We start from the raw sequence: 10163 nt of genomic DNA on the forward strand, positions 1-10163 counted from the left end.
TATGTATTGGTAAGCTGAAGCTTAATTTGATATGCTACATAAAGTTTAGGTTTTGTGGTGTAATTTATCTTCAATAATATTACATAACAAAACACCTTTAAACAATATTACTCGCAATAAGAATTTCCTTGAAAATGTTTTCTAGGGAAGTTACCAATTATTTATTCCATTCAACATCTTAAGAAATAATACAAACTAGAGAGAGAGATTAAACTCAGTTTATTCGACGCTGTACGAGGAAATTCCGGCATGATCTTCACGAAGCTCACCTGTTTCATACCCAAAAACATTTAAGCTACCCACAAAATATACAGAAACAAAAAAACCCATCATTTTCTTGCACATCAAACCTTAAATAAAGGGTTGAGATTGGTCTGAATAGCCTTCGAGAATTTCAACCTCAGCTCATCTGCATTGATGTTGAAACCATTCTTGAGCACCACAAAAATGGACAATTCCCCCCCCCCCCCCCCACCATTTGGTGGGGCAACGCTCACCACAGCCGTTTTCACCACGCCTTCATCAGTGTTATTGGAGATGCGCTCGATCTCAATTGAGCTCGTCTGCACACAAAAGATCTAAGCTCAAGAAAGGAAAGACGAGCGAGAGATTGATTTAGGAATACGCACCTTAATGCCTCCGAGGTTCATGGTGTCGTCGGCCCTTCCCTGCACCATGTAGTATCCGTCAACGCTTCTCTTCAAGACGTCGCCATGTCTCCTAAGGTGCTGAAAAAATGCAACGCTCGATTCATTCATTGATAGACTCATCAAAGAGGAAGTGTGACTGAGAACACATACCCTTCCTTTGTACATATGCATACCCTTGAAGTAGACCTCTTCTTGATCAGTAGTCTCTCAGTAGCACCCATGTGAAGAGGAAATATGCCCACTTTGCCTACACGAGGTTTGTTGTCGGGCTGTCGCAGAAAAAAAAGATATAAAAAAATCTCTTGTTAGAACACCGACAAGATCAGTCTAAACAAAAACAAATACTTACGCAGGGGATTCCATTTTCATCCAATATGACAAAGCCAACTCCCATTGCAGCCGAGCTAAATGCTCCAAATGCTTGGGGTTACACGAGGTTCCCGTAGATATAGCACGACGCAAGCTCCGTGCCTCCACAACATTCAATAATGGGCTTGTAAAACGCCCTCGAGGAGAGCCACGGGTCATCATCAACGTTGGAAGTTTCTCCGGTGGAACTAAATGACGTGCAAAGTTTGTTACTCTAGTAATCACTTCACCTTTTATTAATCATATACGTACGTGTTGAAAGGATAAAACCGAAAATTACTTTATCTTTGTCCAATCTAGGCCTTCCATACAATGTGTATTATTCCATGTCTTTTACTAAGTTGGGAACAGTTCCTAAAATAGTTACTCCAACATCCTGGATGCAAGTAAAATCAAAGTGTTCGGAAAAAAAAAAACGCGTCATACAAGATAAAAGCTATTAAAAGCCACATAGATTGAAAAAATGACCTCAGACTAGTCCTTAAACTCTTTTGCATTCCCTCAAAAGCAAGTAAAAAATAAAAATTATTAATTATACATATACCAAAAATGAAGTATTTTTTAATCTTGCAAAAGAGAACATGGTAAGACATTTCGACCCCACATAAGGGGGAAAATATAATATGCAAAAATGATATTTTTCAACTCTGCAAGGAAACAAATGCGAGATGTTTTTAGTTCTGCAAGATAGCAAGTGAAAGATATCTTCAATTCTACGAGGAAAAATAATAAGGTAGCTCATTCAGAGCCGATTTCAACAAGAATCAAACATTTGAAGAGATGAGAGTACTCATTCATTATATGTTTAATATTTTTTTTTTGATAAATTTACAATATTAAATAAAGAAATTAAAAGGCCACATCACAGGAGACTCGAACCCAAGACCTTTGGCCTTAGGCATTAACCCCTTACTGCTTGGCCAACACACGCACACATTATATGTTCAATATTGAAACGTAAAGAAGTAAGGATAGCTCTCACATAGCTGCTTTTGGCTATATGTTCATGTCTTGTTTTTATTGTACATATTGTTTGTTGGAAATATGGTTTTAATGCCATATCTGGAAATTATTATTTAATTAAATATTTATTATTTAATTAAAATAATTATTGGATGTTAATCTACATCTCGAGTAGATCAACGTGATATACTTGAAGTCTCAAAACCGATTTCCGATGAGTGAGATATTGTATGTCAAAGTTTGGATGTTGAAGAGGAAAAATAACATTTGTTATGTTATCCCACATTGGAAAACATAGAGATGTTTTTCATGTATAAGAATAGCAAAGCACATGGAGTTAATAAATTGACTTGTGGGCTTGCTAGTGGGCTTGATCTAAGTACTAGCCTCGCGCGCACACACACACGCGCGTCGCCGCCGGACGGGCGGGCCGGGCCGGGCCAAGGACTTGGATCTTGGCAATTGGTGCTTTGGGGTGGTGTTTGGGGCCCAAACTATTTTTTGGACCAACTCCATTGGGCTTTTAATTTCTGGCCCAACAGAATTATTTTATTGGCCCAACAGAATTTAATTCCCAAGCCCAGCACCAGCCCACAACAGCAACAGTTGACATCAGAAGAAGCTGGAAGCAGAAGCACGCCAGTACGACTTCTGCATGGCAACTTCGTTTTTGCAGCTGATTTTCTTCAATGGCTGCTGCCACCGGCCACATCTTCAACCTTCCAGCCGTCGGAGTGGAATTCAATGTATTGAATTCATACCTACCACATGTCTATAAATAGGCTTGTGGAGAGCATGCAAATATAAGACACAGATACACCAAGAAATACTGCATTCTGCATTTTCTACAATCACACTCTCTGCAAACACTTTTGCTCAGTTCTTGATCCTATTAAGTTCGCCGGAGCTCGCCGGATTGTGGTGCTACATCCGACGAGACGTAGTCGTTTTACCTTTGGGGAAGATACGCCAAACCGAAGAGCACTACCGGGGCGATAATCTTCTTGCGGGAAGAGATTCATCTCGACTCGACTTTGTTTATACGTATAATTTATTTATACAGTGTATTTCAGTTGTATTGAATTATTTGAGTTGTAATTTCTCAAATTATTTACTTTGTAATATTTTCAATTATTTTGAGTTGTAATTTCTCAAAATAAATATTTTGTAATATCTCGATCGTGTACCCGGTTCTAACAATCGCAAGAAGATTATCTCTCTGCCGTTGATACACGTTCGAGAAATGGCTCACACCGACGTCAATATGGACGGCTCCACCACCTCTGCAACCATCGGTTCAACCACGTCGTCAATTTTTTCCTCGTTTGCATCAACGGGGGCTTCATCGTCAACATCTAGAACTATTGGTCTTGCCGAGAAACCATCAACGTTCTCAGGCAAGAACTTCAAATATTGGCAAGAGAAGATGCTATTCTACCTCACAACCGTGGGGTTTGCCGGATTCTTAATGGAGGATAAACCTCCAACCCCGAGTGAAGGGGAAGGGGAGACAAGCCAAGAAATTCGTGCCGGATATTTGAACTGGTGCCGCGGCGACTACTTGTGCCGTAACACCGTTCTCATGTCTCTGGACGAACGGCTCTATCGTGTTTTCAAGGTTCATGAAACCGCGAAACAATTGTGGGAGGCCCTTGATCTGAAATATCAAGTGGACAAGGCAAATACTACCAAGTATATTGTCGCCAAATGGTTGGAATATAAAATGGTCGACTCCCGGCCATTAATGGACCAAGTGGAAGAGTTCCAAAATCTTTCACATGAGGTTCAAGCCGAAGGGATGCCCTTGGCGGATGCATTGCTCGTTGCAATCATCATAGAGAAATTACCTCCTAGTTGGAGGAAATTTCAAAACCTTTTGAAGCATGAGCGCTCGGAGATGTCCGTGCCGATATTAATATCCAAGCTTCAAATGGAGGATCACGTGAGAAGTCGTGATCAAAAGGGAAAAGCTCCAATGGAGGCAAAGGCCAATCTCACCGAGAAAGGCGGTCCCTCCAACAAACGTGGTCGTCCTAACCCTAATTATAAGGGTAAAGGAAAGCAAAGCGGTAGTCAACCATCAAAGTTTGATGGTGTATGTTATAATTGTGACAAAAAAGGTCACATGGCTAAGGATTGCCGCAAGCCAAAGCGGAAGAAAGCAAATGGCAACGTGAACAACGTCGAGAAGGACTTCGACGATTGGAACCACGATGACTTTGCTGCCATGATCTCCGAGGTGAATCATGTGGACAACCCGAACGCTTGGTTCGTGGACACCGGCGCTACCGTCCATATATGCATAAATCGTGAGTTGTTCCACAACTACAAAGAAGTGGAAAACAAAACGATAATGGAGGCTAGCGAGCGGACATCCGAAGTCCTTGGCATGGGAAATGTGATTCTTCAACTCACATCGGGCGTGGAGATCACATTGAAAGACGTATTACACGTTCCAACTGTCCGAAAGAATTTAATTTTGGGCTTTAGGCTTACGAATAAGGATTTTGAATTGTTTTTCAAATCTGACTATGTTGTAATACGCAAGTGGGGAAAGTTCCTAGGGAAAGGCTATGCCTCCGAAGGACTTTTCAAACTTGGTGTAAGAGCTTGTAAGCCTGCCAAGGCTAAAATCAATAAAGATGCATCAACCTCTTCTGCTTACTTGATTGAGTGTTCAGATTTATGGCATTGTAGACTTGGACATGTTAATCTAAATGCTATAAAGAGATTAGTAAAAATGAATTTACTAAAAGTTGATGAATACAACTCACAAGTAAAATGTGAAGTTTGTGTTGAAGCCAAAATGGCTAAGTTACCGTTTAAATCGGTAGAAAGGAGCACTCAACCATTGGAACTTATTCACACCGATGTTTGTGATTTAAAGTTCGTGCAAACTAGAGGTGGCAAGAAGTACTTTATCACCTTTATAGACGATTGCACAAAGTATTGTTACCTTTACTTATTGAAAAGTAAAGATGAGGCTATTGAAGCTTTTAGAAACTTCAAAAATGAAGCCGAGAATCAACTTGGATGTCGAATTAAGATGGTTCGAAGTGATAGAGGTGGAGAATATGTAGCTCCGTTTGCTGAATTATGCAACGAAAGTGGTATAATCCATCAAACGACGGCTCCTTATTCACCACAATCTAACGGCGTTGCTGAACGCAAGAATCGAACTCTTAAGGAGATGATGAATGCCTTGTTGATTAGTTCAGGATTACCCCAGAACATGTGGGGGGAAGCTGTCTTAACGGCCAACTATATCTTGAACAAGATTCCACTCAAAGGGAAAGATGTAACTCCCTATGAGCTATGGAAAGGAAGGAAACCTTCGTATAAATACCTCAAAGTGTGGGGGTGTTTAGCCAAGGTAGAAGTGCCTTTACCAAAGCAAGTTACAATAGGACCTAAAACGGTGGATTGTATCTTCATTGGTCATGCACTTAATAGCAGTGCCTATCGTTTTATAGTGCACAGATCGGAGATACCTGATATACATGTTGGGACAACGATAGAATCAAGGAATGCTATATTCTTTGAAAATATCTATCCTAACAAGGATAAAGGTACATCGAACTCTAATGATGGAGTTGATGGTGATGCTACAGGTTCTAAACCTATGGAAGTAGCTAGTAATTCTACTCAAGTAGATGATGCCACGGGTTCTAATCCTGTACCACCTAATAGGAAAAGACCAAGGTCTAAACCTATGGATGTAGAACCGAGACGTGGGGAACGAGTTAGAAAAGCTAATGTCTATGGACCGGATTATGTTGTCTTGATGCTAGATGGCGAACCGGTGACGATTAAAGAAGCTATGTCTGGCTCAGATGCAGCTCTCTGGAAAGAAGCCATCGATATTGAGATTGATTCCATTATGCAGAATCATACTTGGGTGTTAGTGGATCTACCACCTGGAAGTAAAGCTTTAGGATGCAAATGGATCCTAAAGAAGAAGTACAAATCTGATGGTACTATAGATAAGTACAAAGCCCGACTTGTCGTTCAAGGTTTCAGGCAGAAAGAAGGGTACGATTTCTTCGATACCTATTCACCTGTGACCATACTAACATCTATTCGGATGCTTCTCACTATTGCTGCCTTGCACAATCTCGAGATTCACCAAATGGATGTGAAAACTGCGTTCTTGTATGGCGAGTTGGAAGATGAAATATATATGAAGCAACCTGAAGGGTTTGTAGTACCTGGGCAAGAGCACAAAGTATGCAAACTTCAAAGGTCTTTATATGGGTTGAAGCAAGCACCGCTTCAATGGCATTTAAAATTTGACAGTGTAATGTTGTCAAATGGATTCAGAATCAATGAGTGCGATAAATGTGTCTACATTAAGAATTCTAATAACGGATATGTTATTGTTTGTCTTTATGTAGATGACATGCTCATCATGGGAAGTAATTCCCGAGTGATTCAAGAAACCAAAGGCATGCTAAGTAAAAACTTTAGCATGAAAGATATGGGCTTAGCTGATGTTATCCTTGGAATTAAAATTCTAAGAAGACCTGATGGTATTACTATAACACAATCTCACTACGTTGAGAAAGTGTTAAAGAAATTCAACGCTTTTGACAAGCCAATAGCTAAGACACCATGGGAACCTAGTGTGCATTTGAGTGTACACAAGGGAGAACCTGTTGACGCGATAGAATATGCGAAGATTATTGGGAGCTTATTGTATCTAACAAATTGCACTCGTCCCGATATAGCATGCTCGGTCAACAAGTTGGGCAGCTTTACAGCTAACCCTAGTAATGAACATTGGAAAGCTCTTGAAAGGGTTTTGAGATATTTGAAATATACTCAAAACTATGTGATTCATTATACTAGGGAACCCTCTGTACTTGAAGGGTACTGTGATGCAAATTGGATATCTGATGCCAAAGACTCGTTTTCAACGAGCAGTTATGTATTCACTGTGGGGGGTGGTGCTGTGTCTTGGAAATCCAAGAAGCAAACATGTATTGCTAGATCGACCATGGAATCAGAATTCATAGCTTTGGATAAAGCTGGTGAAGAAGCCGAGTGGCTTAAAAATTTCCTCGAGGATATTCCATGCTGGTCGAAACCTGTGTCGTCCGTGATAATTCATTGTGATAGTCAAGCTGCTATCGGACGAGCACAAAATCATTTGTATAACGGTAAGTCGAGACATATTCGTCGACGTCATAATACCGTGAGACATCTGATCACTAGTGGAGTTATCACAATTGATTATATAAGATCAATTGATAACATAGCGGATCCTTTGACAAAAAGTATCCATCGAGATCAGATGTATAAACTGTTAGGGGGAATGGGTTTGAAGTCCACAAATTAAGGATAATCATAGTGGCAACCCAACCATGATGACTGGAGGATCCCAAGAACTTGGTTCAATGGGACAACTAAGCTATGAAAATCCGTGTGTTGAACACTCGAATTGCCTATTCCTTGTAGAACAGTGAGTGTTCGGAAACCTGCACGTGGTGAGGTTAAGTCTTTGACTTTTAATGACTCTAGAACTCCTCGAAGAGGACAAGTATAGCAGGATACTTGAGTTAAGAGTTACCTATGTAAGTGTGAAGTGCGGCCGCTTCGATTGAAACACTTATGAATCCAAAGAGGTGTTCCAAGGCCTGTAATGGACACAAACGTGAGAACGAATAAGGATTGAAGCAATATTGTGTCAATATTGTTGACTCAGTATACACCGAGGAGGACTAGTTCAAGGAACACAATCCACTAGGCCGCCGGTATACTCGATAATATTGACTATGGCAGGTTCAAAGCCACAAGCTACCTTTCCAAATGCAATGTTGTATCTTAAGAGGACTGAGCTAAGTGTTTGCATACTTTCGCATACTGTTTTCTCACTCATGTGGGGGATTGTTGGAAATATGGTTTTAATGCCATATCTGGAAATTATTATTTAATTAAATATTTATTATTTAATTAAAATAATTATTGGATGTTAATCTACATCTCGAGTAGATCAACGTGATATACTTGAAGTCTCAAAACCGATTTCCGATGAGTGAGATATTGTATGTCAAAGTTTGGATGTTGAAGAGGAAAAATAACATTTGTTATGTTATCCCACATTGGAAAACATAGAGATGTTTTTCATGTATAAGAATAGCAAAGCACATGGAGTTAATAAATTGACTTGTGGGCTTGTTAGTGGGCTTGATCTAAGTACTAGCCTCGCGCGCACACACACACGCGCGCCGCCGCCGACGATCGATCGGACGGACAGACGACGACGCCGCCGCCGCCGCCGGACGGGCGGGTCGGGTACGGGCCGCGGCCAAGGACTTGGATCTTGGCAATTGGCAATTGGTGCTTTGGGGTGGTGTTTGGGGCCCAAACTATTTTTTGGACCAACTCCATTGGGCTTTTAATTTCTGGCCCAACAGAATTATTTTTTTGGCCCAACAGAATTATTTTATTGGCCCAACAGAATTTAATTCTCAAGCCCAGCACCAGCCCACAACAGCAACAGTTGACATCAGCAGCAGCAGCAGAAGCTGGAAGCAGAAGCACGCCAGTACGACTTCTGCATGGCAACTTCGTTTTTGCAGCTGATTTTCTTCAATGGCTGCTGCCACCGGCCACATCTTCAACCTTCCAGCCGTCGGAGTGGAATTCAATGTATTGAATTCATACCTACCACATGTCTATAAATAGGCTTGTGGAGAGCATGCAAATATAAGACACAGATACACCAAGAAATACTTCATTCTGCATTTTCTACAATCACACTCTCTGCAAACACTTTTGCTCAGTTCTTGATCCTATTAAGTTCGCCGGAGCTCGCCGGATTGTGGTGCTACATCCGACGAGACGTAGTCGTTTTACCTTTGGGGAAGATACGCCAAACCGAAGAGCACTACCGGGGCGATAATCTTCTTGCGGGAAGAGATTCATCTCGACTCGACTTTGTTTATACGTATAATTTATTTATACAGTGTATTTCAGTTGTATTGAATTATTTGAGTTGTAATTTCTCAAATTATTTACTTTGTAATATTTTCAATTATTTTGAGTTGTAATTTCTCAAAATAAATATTTTGTAATATCTCGATCGTGTACCCGGTTCTAACATTGTTTAGGCATCTGATTCATAATTTAAACATTCCGAACTGTTTTACCTTTATATTTTGATCACTAGGCTCACTCAAAGCTGCCTTTACCTGACAATGAGTTCTCTCAGAGTTGTTTTTTCCGTTTGTGTTTTGAGAATCATGGTCACTCGGAGCTGAATTTGCATTTACTCTTTTGAGATTTGGCTAATTCAGAATTGTTTCTTAAACCTGTATTAAATGGTTACGCGAATGTAATTAAAACAAAATTGGTTGCAACATTTGTCAATCATAATATATTGAAAAAGTAAATATAACATACGCAGAGGTGAAATCATTGAGAACTGGTTTAACCTTTGCAGCTTGAGAATTGAGCTTGCTTAAAACTAGTCTTACCTTTGTACTTTTGGACATTGAGCTTAATCGAAGCTAAATATTTCTTGAACTTTGGTAGAGCTAACCATTTACATTTCACTGAGCGCGTAAGAAAACCAATGCATGAAAATACTGATAGTATACATGTCCTCAGATCTGAACGACATATTTCCTTATAAAGCACATAAAAGATCATAGCGTGAGAAAACTCAATAATATGTGTCATGTTGATTCTGAACAATATAACATTTCCTTGAGCGCATGAGAAGACCAACGCATGATGAGATATGTATTTTGTCAAATCTACATATCATACTATCATTGAGCGCATAAGAAAACCAGTGCGTGAGAAAATCAACATGCGAGAGTACCAGCGCCTTAGGACATCGAGTTGTGCAAGCATGAAATAATATCAAGTTGTGCAAGCATGAAATCTCTCTCGTTAACGAGATAACGAGAGAGACTTAATTAATTTTTGAGAGAGAAGAAATGAAAAAGTACTAAATAATTAACGTGACTCATTATCTGTACAAAACAAGGTCGTTTAATTATTTATGAGACACGTGTGTTAGCCACGTCAAAAATAATATTGCCGCGTCAAATATAGTTTAGGGGTAATTTATTGTCGGGTGCAAAATCAGAAAACTAACAAAGTTTAGATATTTATAGGCAAAAATTAAATTACGGGTGCAAAATGAGAAAGTGGGTAAAGTTTGAGAATTTA

The 10163-nt window shown here is 39.9% G+C and overlaps 1 pseudogene; it reads right to left on the reverse strand.

Annotated features, from left to right (window-relative positions):
• Positions 1 to 66: 66 nt before the first annotated feature.
• On the reverse strand, positions 67 to 2694 carry LOC131008715 (probable CoA ligase CCL12; annotated as a pseudogene).
• Positions 2695 to 10163: the final 7469 nt, after the last annotated feature.

The sequence above is a fragment of the Salvia miltiorrhiza genome, chromosome 1 (assembly GCF_028751815.1).
Source record: "Salvia miltiorrhiza cultivar Shanhuang (shh) chromosome 1, IMPLAD_Smil_shh, whole genome shotgun sequence".
NCBI classification, from domain to species: domain Eukaryota; kingdom Viridiplantae; phylum Streptophyta; class Magnoliopsida; order Lamiales; family Lamiaceae; genus Salvia; species Salvia miltiorrhiza.